The sequence below is a fragment of the Zerene cesonia genome, chromosome 7 (assembly GCF_012273895.1).
Source record: "Zerene cesonia ecotype Mississippi chromosome 7, Zerene_cesonia_1.1, whole genome shotgun sequence".
NCBI classification, from domain to species: Eukaryota; Metazoa; Arthropoda; class Insecta; order Lepidoptera; family Pieridae; genus Zerene; species Zerene cesonia.
The window spans coordinates 1,903,454-1,919,837 of NC_052108.1; positions in this window are offsets into that span (position 1 = coordinate 1,903,454).

Consider the following 16,384-nt stretch of genomic DNA (forward strand, 5'->3'; position numbering starts at 1 on the left):
CAAAGCATTAACTCAAAATATGACAACGTACCGAAAATATTTAATCTCATTACCATACATAGATATTCCAAACGCCATAGATTACAAAATCAATAGACTAACAACAATGTCGCGCCGTGCGAAAAGTCATTCCATTTTCGAATTCTAACCCTCCAAGACGTTCGAACTAAAAATGATATAGACATGCAAAATAGATACGTTCGATATTCAAATGAGCCGTTTTGTACCAGGATGCGGAAGAGCAATTTTGACACTTGGAAGAATAACCCTTTTTCTTTATTCAAATGGAGCATTCTTGAATTGCGTAGATAAAATAGTTTGTATAGATAATAGAGGTTTTTTCTTAATAACGCGTTAATGTATTCATGGATTTTGTGGGAACGCAATGTTTTGTACGTGAGAATCTTTGTGATAGCTAATCGATGGGGTCGGGCCTGTGGAAAGCTGTGTCAACACAAGCAATATGCTAATTTATTATTAGTTTCTTGGAGTACTTGATTGTCTTTGTTCATTATATAGAAAGTTGTTGATCATCATCATCATCACAGTTTAAATGACGTGTGCAACGTAAAATCATTAATAGTTAAGTATGACATTTCATATCTTAGAATTTATAGATAATAATAATTTAGATTTTCGAAATTATTCCGTCATGCGTTAATAAATCATAATTAAAAAACAAATATTTTATAATAAAGGAAAAAAACAAATTAATTCGCTCACATTAAAACGTCTAGCAGTTCAGATGTAATTTCAAAAATCGAACGTCTTCAACCCTTCCGTATGCATTCAAATTCAAATGACCCCCGAGCAGGTGTGGGTAGGCGATGTCTTTGAAAGAATTTCCGTTCCAGCCAGTGTTTCACTCTATAATTTTCTTTTTAAACGTTCTTTATTTAAAACAGAAAATAAAAGACGTTTGTTTTTCGGGGACCCAATTGAAATTAAAATGTTTGCTAGTTTAATTAATTATATTTTGAATATTTAAGAAATAGAAAAAAGTTAAAATCCTATATGATGATATCCTATCATATGAGGATGGTTTTCGCAGATGCAATATTATACCTACCTCATCATTTTTTGTTCCTGGTTGACATTAGAATGTTCAAATTTGTTTTTGCAGCTTTATGGTAACGTAGAAGATTCTCGAAGGATTTAAATACGTTACAACTGAAATCTTTGTTTGTCGGTACATTGTGCATAAAATAATAACACACCTGGGTCAAAAAGACCGGTCGCGATTTCGTCACATCCGCGCCTAATTTGCATGCAAAGGGTTAATTCTTCGCGATTATTTGAACTCACGCATTTTTAATTATTCAAGGGGCAACACAATGTATACTATTTTTTTTAAGTTTGAATTGTCGCAAATGTTTGAAAAGATTCTCAGTATGTGATTGAATTTTGTTGAGAGTGCATCTTGTGTAAGTTCATTTTATTTGATAGTGACGTTTTAGCTTTTGTTTCTAAACCCTAATCTAGTTACTTTGATAACGGTTATGTAAGTAAATTTTATTAAAAACGTCTTTGTTAATTAATAATTGAAAGGAAATTAGATTAAAACAGTTTCGTATCTGTATGCGCTTTTTGTAAGATTAAAAATAAATCAAGGAATATTTTAAAATTCGAAACCACGTTCGAATATAATCAAATTTCGAATGCTCGAAGTCAAGCAAGAGTAGTGACGTAGCCATGCATCACAGATAATGATTGGATTTGCCCCGCCTACGTCATCAATCACTAAGAACGAGCGGGTGGCGAACCAACCGAATTAAGAAGGCCCCTAGCGTTCCATACATGTCGCGTGCTTGTTTGCATTTTTATAACAACTTTCTGAGGAGGGAGGTTTTGCAGAATGGTCGCGTTTTAGGGAGGTAGGTTATTTCGAAGCCATTGTGTCTTGTTAGGCCCTCTAATGTCTTGGATGGTTGGATGTAAGTAAATTATGTTTTTTCGACGTGTGGGGTAAAAATGTTCGCATTTTGTTGATTTACTAGATGTTAGTTATAATAGGATTTTCTCGTGCGCCCAATGGATATTTTTATGTGGACGTTATGACAACTTTCAAAGCATTTCTTGGAACGTTCATAGCAATATTTTATGCGCGTATAACTCATTTGAAATTGTGTTTTAAATATAACTTAACATACACAAACTGCCTATGAAAGTTGTGTAAATTCGTTTAGATAATTGCCAGACCAAACAGATATACGAATTTTAAATTAGTATCTTTATCGTATTATTGTGATCGACATAAAAAACAGATTTATCATTTATTGTCTTATGTAGTTAAATAAAATTCCACATTTATAACAATAAATCACTCTTCGAACGCTCGTTTCATAATTGTTAATATTAAGCAAATTGTTACTTGTAAAATATAACTTTTATAACGAAAAAGTAATAAGGGAAAGGTGCTTATGGGGAGGGGGAAGGGAGGGGGTAATCCTCCTTGAGGCCTCGGAATTGTGCCGATGTAAGAGGATTACTCTGATGTATTTCGTGACAATATTAACTTGTGGATGTAATTTTCAAACTATAGATGATTATAATTAGATAGATAAAGATCTAGTGTTGCCCTAAATTTGTAATTCAAGTGTTCGTTTGTCTTTCACTTCGTAACGGAGGAATTTTAAATTGTGATGTTTGTATTAGAAGATAATTAGGCGGCTATAAAGTTCTATATAACTTTACTACCAAATACCAACTGCGCCCCGCGGTTTTACCCGCGTAAGTTTGTATCCCGTAGGAATATGTACCAAATTTCGTTGCAATCGGTTCAGTAGTTTGCGAGGAAGAGTAACAAACATACACATACCCATACGTCCATCCTCACAAACTTTCGCATTTATAATATTAGTAGGACTTTTTACCACGGTGTTACATCTCAGTCTCAAGGAAATTTACTGTCTACGTGAACGAAGCTGCGAGTGAAAACTAATATAATATGTTAATAATACGTAATAGTTTTTAAATAACCAGCTCTGCCCGGCGGTTTCAGTGACATATAAGTTTTATACCCTTAGTTACTCCTTAGTAAATGGCAATTCATTATAATATTTTTTTATTTCTACACATGATAGTGGGTAGGAGTATAAGTTGAATACATAATATAATATATAAAGGTAAAATAAGAAAGAGGGGTATAAGATCCCACAAATCTCCGCCGCGTAATATCTTTGAGAAAAATAAATTCGTAAACCGTGAAGCACCTGACGTGTATTTATGTATGGGGGTAAAGCGGCGATATAATGAAACGTTTTTAAATATTAAAATAAATAATAAAGATGGATAAAAAGGCAAAAAAAATGAAACCTTATCTACAGTATAAAGCAAAGTCACTTTCTGCGTCTGTCTCTATGTATGCTTAGATCTTTTAAACGGATTTTGATGAGTTTTTAATAGATACAGTGATTCAAGAAGAAGGTTTATACGTATCCTATTATATATTTAACGCGTACGAAGTCGCGGGCAAAAGCTAGTAATGCATAAAACGAGAAGGTGACTGATTGTCTGATCTTTCAACGCACAGCCCTTACTACTTGACCAATCGGGCTGGATTTTGGCATACATGGCTAAATGACACTATGATCTAGGCTTCCGCTAAGAAAGGATTTTAGTAAATTCTACCCCCAAGGGGATGAAATACTGGATGAGAGTTTGTCCTGTGAAATATTATTATCTCGAATCCGTGCCGACAGCGGTTACCAGCAGTAGTTAATTAAATATCAAGAATTAGTGTTCAAAGAGAGAATTTAATAAATAAATCGAATAAATTTAATTTGGTGTTATTGAACCTAAAGTATACGGAACTCTTGGAAAAACACATCTGTGGATATATTTTAGAATTAAAAAATATATATATTGTGAGCGCCATTTTGTTCACAGTGTAGTGTTGTCGAAAAGCCCAAGTACATAATATTATTTTTTATCCATTACTAGCGATTCCCCCAGATTTCACCTATGGTACATGTATAGCCTATGTCACTCAGTAATTGCAGCTTTCTAATGTGAAAGAATTTTTTAAATCGATCCAGCCGGTCATAGGCGATGGCGTGGCCAAGAGAAATAGAGATTCTTATTTATATATGGATGTATTTCATACAAATATAGCTTTACTATACGAATTTCAGTAAAAATATATACAGAATAGTACTTAATGTCAAAATGCAACCACCAAATCGTCCATCCCCCTCTATCCCGCACGTTAGAGCGAGACACACACATTATGAACGTGGCCTTACCCCATTTCCATACATATGAGGTAGCGGGATGAAACTGTTAGCGAAACGATCCGAAGCTTGCTTTATTTTTGTTTTTCCCGCCTTTGTCTTAGCGTCCCTTTGTCGTTGTATGAAGGCTTACCTTCATCTAGATGTAAGACTAATCTGTATCCTTTATCTATACCACAGATATAATGCTATCTTTACTTATCCTACTTCCTACATCCTACTAATATTATAAATGCGAAAGTTTGTAAGGATGTGTGTGTGTGTTTGCTGCTCTTTCACGCAAAAATCACTGAACCGATTGCAAAGATGTTTGGTACGTAGACAGCTGGACAACTATTATATTCCTATGGGATACGGACTTACACGGGTGAAATCGCGGGGCACAGCTAGTATATTATAAACGCGAAGGTTTGTTAGAATGTATGGATGTTTGTTACTCTGTCGCGCAAAAACAGCTTATAATACCTGTATGTAATTGGGTACAGATATAGATTATAGTCTGGTTTAGCACATAAGCTACACGACCCCGCATGTTACAGCTAGTATTATATAAAACTGACGAGTTTGTTTGCTTGAACGCTCTTATCTCAGGAACAGCAGGATTCGATTCGATGAAATATTGAAATTGTATAGGTTAATAATCACCAAAGTATATATTTTTATATATATTATAGTTATATGTTAATGTAAACGTAGTAACATTTTCGAGTATATTTCATAAATAACTACATTTATACAAAATCGAATCGCAAACAGTTTTGCTATGAAATTTATATATAGAGGACATAATAAATGTACAGACTTGTGTTTACATTACATGAAATCGTGTGAGACGTAGTTTTCATTTTACTGTAATAATATATGCACAGAATATCTTATTTTTCTTATATCACATCAGCGGAGCTTTGTGAAGCATTTTTCAAGACACAATCCACCCTCGGCCTCCTTAGCAAAGTGCGTTTGGCGCAAGTCTATGAAACTAGAATCATATTCATGTTTGATCATTGTTTTAGTTCGTATTTAATAACTTCATTACTAGCTTTCCGCCCGCGACTTCGTGTACCCAAGGTAGACAGTCCGTTTTCTCCGCCTAGTTTCCATCCCATGGGATTTTCGGGATATATTATCTTTTATCCCTTCCCCTGTCACAAATATCCTGATACCAAATTTCATCCACATCGGTTTAGTGATTCGCAAAGAGACAGACAAAACAATATGACAAACTGCTATAGAAAAACATATCTGAAAATTTCAACAGTCTAATTATCATGGTTTATGAGATACATCCTGCTGACAGTCTGGCAGACGAAAAACGAACTCTTAGTAATAGAATAATTTATTATTTGGTACATATTATACACCGGTACAATTATCGGCTTACAAACTCAAACTCACAACTTTTTTTTCATTCAATGATACATCTTATAGAAGCACTTGAATCGTCATAACAAATTTTAACATTTACCACTGGTTCGGAACGCATCTGTACAGAGAAAAGGCGTCAAGAAACTCTGTAGTTACTCTTTTCATGTCAAAAACTTCTTACTTCTGCCAACCCATAATTCATATTTGTATGTGGTAGTTGAGCACGCTTCGGCACGAATTGGGACAGCTCGCACCGGGGAAGTACATTCAGCTGTGTTTCGTTCGGTGAGTGGGGGAGCCGGAGGCCCATATCCTATTCCTTACCCTCCCCAGTCCTTTTCTTTATTCCTATCGCCAATCCTTTCTTAATCCCTTCCCAAAAAGTCGGCAATCCATTTGTAGAGGCGTAAGGTCTGCAATGGACCTTATGCCTCTCCAAATGTTCATGGGCGGTGGTAGCGCTTACCATCAGGCGTCTCACCAGCTCCATTGCCGCTTGTAACATAAAAAATAAAAAACATATATTATATTACAAACCAGTGTAAAATTCCAATACCCACCGCTGCCGCTTATTCCTTGTGAGTTCCCAGTTCTTTCCCCACTCGGCAATTTTGATGCATCGCAATATTTTTGTGTCAACCACATGCGACGTCACTTGATATATTGGGTACGCTACTTGCTTTGTTTCGTCGCTGGATCTCTATTCGTCTTATGTTTATGATCCGCCAAGTTCTGCCAATGTTCGTAGTGGGATAGACCATGACTCTTGCGTTATCGCCTCATAGATATCAGATGCACACGTAAATTTAAATTTGTTGACACAAGCTATAACAGTCAGAAAGGTTGTAGGTAGGTATTTTAAAGTTAACGGACAACTGTTTTCCAAGATATTTCTTTAGTTCAGATGAGAATAATTATTAAATTAAACACCAGGACTTTTGTTTATTTGTCACTGAGCCCAAACTAGAGACCACGGTTCGATGAATTCGATATATAGATAGAAGCTTGTTGTAAGATATAGGCTATTTTTTGATACCTAAATAGGGTAAATAATCAGCTCATTTGTTATTTTGTGCATTTTTAAGTAATAATTAAGGCTTTCTAGTTTTGTATATCTTTTTTATCATTTACCTGGAAAAAATCAAAATATATGCCAAATCGAAGCGTAATCTATTTAGCCTTATTTAAATCACAAACTAATATAATCAATGCTTAATATAGCAGTTACTTCTGTACTAATTACACCATAAATAGAGCAGTGAGATACGTTCGTAAAACAGTTGTAAATACAATTAAAAACCTCTGGATGGTACTACGTGCCACGATAATCATGAAATTCCCACTCCAAGCAATTCGTCTTCGAGTAATCTTTTCCACATACCTCCTTCGAATTGCAATAAATTTTTCTTAATTCGACGATAATTCCCATTGAAAGCAGAAAACCGCTGCTAATTGCCTTGTTTTAATTAAAGGAAAAAAATAAAGCCAATAAGGTAATTATATTTTGTTTTAAGCCTCCATTATGAGCTTTTTTTCCCTTCGAGAGTTTTCATCTTGCAATCTTCAATACCATTGTTTAGTTCCGTAATAATCCATATTGTTCGAGATGCTTCGAGATAAGCCTCGTCTGGACATTATGACAATCCCTAATAACGTCATTAGACGACAAAGAAATTCTCGATAATAACAACACAATCTGTTTTTTAATACTGGTAAATAGAGTCGAGAGTTGTATGAGCCTAGCTCCTTCATTATTATCTATTATTTGTCCACTAATTGACTGTTATATTGTGTGTACAGAGTCTTATTGGGAATTATTAGGATGCGTGATTTTTAAGGTATGTTTGTTTGTGTTTGGATTCTTTTATTTCTGTGCTCTATGTTTACGATTTTAATTATTGATGGTGATTTTAACTTTAAGAGAATGTTTGTCATGCTGTTTGACGCATATACAAACACAATAATTAAAAAAAATGCATAGAATTATAGGCAAACAAAAATTACCGTGAAAATTGAATACGTCGACCTTCGAATACTTTATAAATAAATAGGTTTAAAATCTATATTTAACCTCTTTAAGAACCTTTAAAGGATTAAGGTTGTATTAAAGAGAAATGTATATTATCTATACATTAAAGACACGTAAAGACTTATTTCCAAATGAAATCCAACTTGCAATGTTAAAAGAGTTGATGAGAAAGGTTCGAACCTACAACTCACAAATTTGTATTTGACATATTTCATTTGAATATTCGCAGAACGTTAATATTTCTGAAAATTCATACATCAAACTAATCGAGAAAGTACCATCCATAACCCTAATTTACAATGAGCAGGGTCATATATAAAACCTACGCATTAAGTTTAAAACCTGACCTTTATGTACTTGACTGAAATATATCCAAAGGCACTATCGAAACAAAATGTTCAAATTTAACAACTTATTTAGCCCTATAAATTCTATGCGTCGAGTCCGTAAATAGTTTTTAATTGCGGAAAAATTGTAAAACTGTAAACAAAACGAAGCATCTTGTTAAATTAAAATAACCGAAATTCCATTAACGACAAACCTATCAGCATTCTCTATCCACATAAGACCTTAACTCGTATAAAATACCTTCACAAAGAAGGAAAAAGTAATGTAAAGGAATCAGAACGAACTACTATCGCGAAATTGATCTCAGCTAGCGTAAACGATAAACGACCTTTTGTTATGTAAATACAACATAAAATCCAGTGGAACAGCGGATTATAAATTAGATTTTTGCGCTCATATAATCTAAACTCTAGCCGGTAGAGATAAAGTTCGATTTAGATCGTGCTGATGTTCCATGTACCCTCACATAAGTTAAGGCCCAAGTAATACGAATGACGACGAAGTTAGTGGAAAGAAAGGGGAGAAGGGAATAACGAGGGGTGAAGTGGGGGTTGGGGGGTGCACCCCTGTTTCGGGTTTTCAATAGATGTTTGAGTTTCGCTCGTACGATTTAAAAAGTAGACAGGTAGAGTGTTTACTTGTACATACGTGGCTAATTGCTTGGTCCTTTGATATTTTTGTATATCGTTTTATGTTTGTATGTTGTATGTATTTGTTGCAATACTTTCAAGATATTTTTGCCGCCAAAATGTATTATAGGTTAAGCTAAGCTTGCACTACATTAAACAATATGATACAGGTCATATTGTTCTGGTGTTTGACCCACAGCGTACACAAACGAATTTGTCTGTTTTGTGCAATACATTTAATCCTAGCAACATATTGGTATCGGTCGTATACTTGCAGACAGTGGGAGAATTAAAAAACAAAGTTAAAGAACGTTGATAGACATACTTAGAAACGTAATGCACGATGTCAATGGCAATAATGTCAATATTCTTAGAGATTTTATTAAATCAAATTATAAATACAACAACTTTACAACAACATTTTCATCCTGTTCGATAAAAATAAACAGCCAAGAATCTTATAAGAATGACGTTACTGACACTGGAAGTTTTTCTTTAGTAATTCGATAAAAATGAAACTATAGTACTTACAAAATAAATAAACGAGAAATGCAAATAAAGAAAGCACATATTTCTTTTAATGCCTATAGAGAATGAAAAGTGAGGCCAATATATAAATTACGCAATTGAACCTTGTACGCATACTTTCTGGAACCGAGTCGAATATGCCCATGATCTTTACATAATAAATTACTTATAACGTGTTGTTATATAACGATAACGATTATTTAACTAATAGTGTAAATAAATAATAAGTAAATAATCTATCTAATATTTCATTACAGCTAAAGTTTCTTACGCTTTCTGCTTGTAGTTGAACGTGTAAATATTTATGAAATGACATTTCATGATTTTCATTGATTGATCACTACGCTAAATACTATGCTATATATAACAAAAAAACTAACTCTAATGTCTTTGAATATAAAATTAGTATTTAATATGTTTTTCCAAAACATGTAAAGATAACCTAAATAAACCTAACCTTGTCATGCAAGTCAAGTTATGCGTTGATAAATATATCCTGGCGTATAAAGCAAAACTTCAGACTGTATTTTCAATGTTTTGGTTTCGTTTTATTTATACGTTTCGTGTTATTTAAATAATCGTACCTATTATTTTTTGCTATTTATTTGATTTTTCATTAGTCACTATGTATATCCAGCTATTAAAAAAATACTGAAGAACGAGTGTCTTACAAATTTATAATTTTTAACAGTTCTGACAACAATAAATATTATATACTTTAAACTATGATTTGTATATAACATATCTTACAATTTTACTATTAAAATTACGTACATCATTATTATCAATATCTTGATCAAGTAATGTAATCCATGTTTTGAACAATAAGTCCAGATAGCAATGCGTAGAATGATTCTATTATTAGTTTTGACATTTTTTTTTTATTTTACTTTATGATCGCCACAGTATAGTCTATGACTTCTACATTTAAATTATGCGTTTGACAGCTAAACTGTTTTGTTTAAATAAGGGAAGCGTTAGACGCCCCATTTTAACCCGGCGACTTAGTTAATCACTGTGACACTGTGACCTATTTTGAACTTCAACGAATTTAGCCTTTTTTGTAGCTATGACTGACCATTGTTTTAACTAAATGATTTTTTATTGTCCTCGCTTAAAGAGCGGTAAGTCAACTTACTCGGAATTTGTGGAATGGAATAGGGTTTATTGCTTTCTTTTTTTTCCCAAATTCAAATTTAGAATAACGTATTTAACCAGCTGGCTTCGATGTTAAAAAACATAGAAAAGCAAATTTTTGTTATTTTTTTATTTTTCTCATCTATTTTCATCTTTTGTACGTTGCCAGACATGATAAAAGTGAAATTTATGGTTTGTCGGATGTCACGGTAACTCTAGGTATGTACTAAGATTTGAGGAAACCATATTCGCCATTAAGATTTTTTCTTCTCGTTCTAGAATTTAAATTCTTTCTTCGTTTAGTGGTTAAATGATTCCAAGACGTTAAATATTCTATATTGAAAACACTTTAACATATATTTTATGACATACGTAACTTATTTGATATTTTGTAAGTACATACTGTATTATATTTATTAAGCCCATTTAGGCTTTATCATGGATTAATGTAAGTATCTAAATTAAAGTAGATATATTGATAAATGTTTGCAATATTTATATTAAGACCCAATTATACAAAACTAACAGATGTTTGTGATGAAAATAACCCGTTAAAAAGGTATTTTTTTTAAATAAATTATACATCCACACATTTTTTGTTCACCTGGTTGTTTAATTAATTAATTTATTTATTTCAAAATATGATGACATTAATATTCTAATATTATTAAATTTAATTTAATCAACTCAAATAAAAATATAAGGACTGTTTTGATTTCAAGTTAATTTACGCTTTATACGTACGTATATTTATAGGTTTCTGTGATTTGAGAGATTATTTTAAAATTTAATTTATTTTCTTCATATAATTTTTATGTTAAATTTTATTAAAAATGAAAATGTTTACGATATATTTATTGATAAAATACTCGTTTATTTCTTAATCTTATAACAAGAAAGTTTCAGCCATACCTAAATGATACTTAACTAATAAACATTGAGTTTGAATTAATCCAAGTAGTCAAAATTAATAAAATTATGACACACACTTCCATAGGCCCAATATCAATGACCAATACTATGTACGAGCATAACTTTAATGGATAATTACACGTTATATGCAGCGAAAGTACCGTAAAAGTCAATGCCGGTTTTATTATTCATATTCCCAAAGTGTAGGGAACTCTAATATGCCACTTCATACCCCTACATTTTCGCGACCATGTTTTTTTCTATAATTTTTTGTTTGTCACGCCTCTCTGTCTAGCACATGTAATAGCGTATTTCCCCTCCCGTTCCCTCTATCGTTGTAAATGTGGGGTGGTTACAGAAAATATGATACGTTTTGGGGCTTAAATTGATTTTTCGGAAGTGTGTGGAGGCCATTTTTCCCGCGCTGCGTTCGGTAACGCGCGTGTTCTTTTTTCAAACTTATTAGATTTATATGATCTGTAATATTTTATGTGAAAGTTGTTGACTTCACTGGGTCCTTATTGTTTAGGTCTTAGTACTAAACCTTTATTCCTAGTCTTGTTAGATTCGGAAGAAAGCTTATTCAATTTAATATCCTTTTTATAAAGATTTACGAAAAGGATATTTATTATATGCTGTGATTACACAACTATGTGGAAGTAAAAAATATTTTTATTTCTGTATAATACACTGTTATTTATTAGTCACATAAATCTATTGATATTAATTTAAATCAATGAAATGAGTCCTTGTCTTTAATTTAACCTCCACCTTTCACTTTCAGTCTTCGCTACCAGCTTTCGTTACCTGTGCTAATGAATTAAACTATTTTCAAGTACCACACACACATACACACTCTCACACACTTTAATTTTTTTTTTGTATTTATATAACAATTTCCCTTTTTTCTCAACTGTATCTTACCAATGGGAGGGTATCGGTACCTGCAATCATTATCTAGTACGGGACCAACGTTTTGTTTGTATGTGTTTATTGTATGGTTGAGAAATAAACTTATTTTATTTATTTATTTTATTTTATTTTCAAGTACCCACATTATGCCCATCGTTAGCAAAATTGTTCGCCGATGTGCGGTCTCCACTAGCACACATTAAATTAAATTTAAAACAATCTCTACTCTCCAACAACTATTGTAAATTCCTAACTCTGTCTCTCTTTTCTTTATGCCTAAACTATTGGTTCGATTTTGAACGAAATCTGGTAACCTGGGAAAGGACAACGAAAAGTTTCTATCCCGGAAATCCCAAGGGCACGAAAACTACGCGGTCTATCCTTCTCTACGCGGGCGAAGCCGCGGCAAAAACCTAGTACATACACAAAATAAAACACAACATCACCGTGTACAAGCGGATAGCTCGACCAATTTTAACAGCAGCATTTCACACGCAACGAGTTAAACAGATAATTAAGTTTATTACAAAGACTGATGGGTCTAAAATGTCCATTGTTTGCACAGTCCCCAATATTAAAAATATCGGTACATCTGCATACTTAATGCGGCTGATGGTTAAACATTGGTTATCAGATAGTTTACACGCGATCGTTAATTATAAGTGGGTGAAAGTATGTTTTATACAAAATATTTTTGTTTGGCGTACATACGCCTGTCTTGCGGTTGGATTTCAATGGATAATGTCAGTATTGTGTACAATTTAAGACTTATAGCGATACTATTGATAGATACAGTGATAAAATTATAGATATAAATTACGTTTGGATGAAAATAGATAGCGTCAACCTTGTGGATACTCTCAGATGTATTCAAACAATGGACTATGTAAAAGAATGAAGAAATAAATTGAAATAACGACATCCTCATTACGATGTGTTTCTTGAGCACCCGCTAATAAGGGTTTATAATTCATAATAACGAATAGGAAGAAAGTAATAAAATATGGCCATTCAAAATTAACGAACTATCTCTGATACATGATAATTGCCTATAAAATATTATTAAAAACGTGTAAAATGTTGATTGTAAAAATTAATGTTATTGGACACATAAATTGAGTGTCGGGGTTTTAATTGTTAAATATGAACGACTTTTTTTAATTTATGGCAATGTCAATTAAATTGACATCATAGAGTGTCTAATTTATGAGAAATTTGATTGTTTATTTGTTTGTTATCTCAAAAACATCGATGGTAAACGAGAAATAGCTTTCTAATAGTTAAACAATTTTTGAAATCTAGTAGTTTGCGACTTCAATTACAACAAGCACACTTATCCCAAATTTAATATTATGTAAGTCATATATATAAGTTTAGATTATTATATTTAAGGTTTACATAAATTTTAAGGAGATCAAATAAAACTCAGACAGACAGATTTCATACCCTATCCCATCACACACTTACAAATTTCACAGCCAAATTAATCGCCTGAAGTAAAAATAAAATTAACAACCATCCAAATTATTAACCACATTACTAGCTGCGCCCCGCGGTTTCACCCGCGTAAGTCCGTATCCCGTAGGAATATCGGGATAAAAAGTTGCCTATATGTTATTCCAGTTATACAACTGTCTACGTACCAAATATCATTGCAATCGGTTTAGTAGTTTTTGCGTGAAAGAGCAACAAACATACACACATCCTTACAAACTTTCGCATTTATAATATTAGTAGGATTAATACAACATACGGAACTGTGAATAAATCGTGCCTGCATCATAGAAAAACTACATAAATCACTTCGCTCGTAAAATAGTGGTTTGATCACTATCGTGGTAGCTAATTTTCTTTTCGATGGTCAGTTCGTATAACATGTAAAATAAACAGAAAATAAATTACTCTGTCGTAGATTATACTATAAATTACGTAAACAAATTGTGTGTGTGTTTAATTTTTAGTTTATAACATTGAAACGCTTTTTTATGTGTGTGTGTGTTGTTATGGTTGGTGTTTTAAAATTAAGTGTTGTTAGTGTTTTTCTTAATTTAACAACAACTTTTGTTAAAATAGAAATATTTTTTAATCTATATGTATTTTAATATGTTCATAATACTATCTGATCAGTGATATTTTTTTGTTTCAGGAATCGCAACGGCAAAGAAACATTAAATCTAATGTAATAAATTATTATGTTCTTATAAGATTTGTTTTTTTATTTTATTTGTCCCTATGTAAAGTATCTTCGAATTTGATCCAGATAAAACTACCTTACTATGAAATCTTGACATAATACTATTTAGATATATAACAAAAATGATTCAAGTATGTTCTAGAACATAAATATGGATTTATCTTATTAAAATGCCAACCAAACGATTTAACGTAAAAATTTCATAACACAATAGATACACAGAGTATCATTTTAATAAGCCAGTTATCTTAATTTATAATCTTTCCCTAACCAAACCAGACCTCCAAATTAGTTAACAATATGATACAAAAACGCATAAAATTTAAAACGTATTAAAATTCGGAGTTAATTGCTCCTAATTTAGGGTTATTTTTAAACTTACGTTCACACCGCTCAGTTAATTTGTTATTTACCGTATCCGGCATGACACGAGGTTTTATCTTAATTTAGATACGCTATAATTAGGGCTTTGCTATGATGCTATAATCATGAAAATGCTATAATTCTATAATTATGGGTGCAACGACTTTTAGTACGTTGTGAAATGTATGTATATTTTGTTTGATATTGTAATGGGAAAGAAAATGTCTAATTAGCTGGAATCAGTTTGTTTCAGGGAATAGAATGATTTTTGAAGTTAAATAAAGTTTTAATCTTTAGCTATGTTTCGAGAAATTAGGTATTTGTTGGTATTTTAATATATACAAACATGTCTTTAAAAATGATCCTTAAAAGCATAAGATGGGACTACATGGGAATTACAATACACAGCTCACCACTAGTTCGAAGGTCTGTATTTTTATGTACTACTGTTTCTTTGTGAAAAAAATATTAGAGTTTGATATTTATTTTTTTCAATTAAAGTAATAATTTCAACAAATTATCAGCTATCTAAGCTACACTAAATCTGTATTTTGATGCTATATATTATATTATAATATAGATACAACTATGCACAGGCTTATACCACAGAGAACAGATTATAATAAAGAAATTATTCAATAAACGTACGTGTCATACGTTTCATTGAATTATAACCAGTACAGGTGGTCCGATATACCCGTAGCCGATTCAAAATGCTCCAAAAAGTTTACTATCCATTTAATATGCAATAAAAACACTACGTCTCGCACTTACACCAAAACTCGAGCACAATTAATGACGGAACCGTTATTAGATGCATATCTAAAATGTTTTGTATCTCCCAATAGTGTAATGCCATGCAACTATGTTTACACTGGTCAAAAAAACCGGTAAAAATCGAGCCAGCCCGAATTAACGCTTTCACTATGAATAATTAACTTAATCAGGGTATAAATATTTATGTGCGGGGCGTATTATCAATAACATCTTTTCATTAAACATGCAAATTGTACAGTAGTACATTGAAGTGTGTGTGTTGGTAAATTTAATAAATACAGATGTGATATCGTCGTTAGAGTTTGAATTGAGTTTTTCCGTGCATAATTTAACACGTAATTTGGTTATCTGATCGCAAGATTGACGTAATAAAGATAAATTAATGGGTTGAATACAGTTTGTGAGAGGCTGCCTCACCTGTTATCTCACCTGGCGCATCATCTTGCCTTGCTTGCTTGCATTCGACCATGAAAATTGGTATGTTATAATTTGGAAAATAATTCGTGTGTTGTGAAAGAGGAGCTTCGTAGGTGTCTCAAATGTATTTCTATTGTACCTTTATAAAAATTTTGAAATTATTTGAACTGATCAATAGATGAGAAATTTTGAAAATTGATCTATAGAGATATACTAAAAGAGCGAGAGCTGATAATTCTTACGCTGTCCTTTAACAGCATAAGAAAATCAGTGATAATAAACATCAAAATATAATTAATAAAAAAATATATCTTAAAGGTTATTTTTGCGTATTATTTTTTACTTAACAAATACCCATGCAATTTTTTTTGTCTTCTTTTCATCCAAAACCTTTACATACACTTCTATTTCTTCTATTACAATGTCAGGAAACAGACAACAAATAATTATTTAATCTACAGTGAAACTTGGTTAAGTGGGACCTGGATAAGTGAGAAACCTCCATAACTGGAACTCATGCTGAAGTCCCAACACTTTGGCA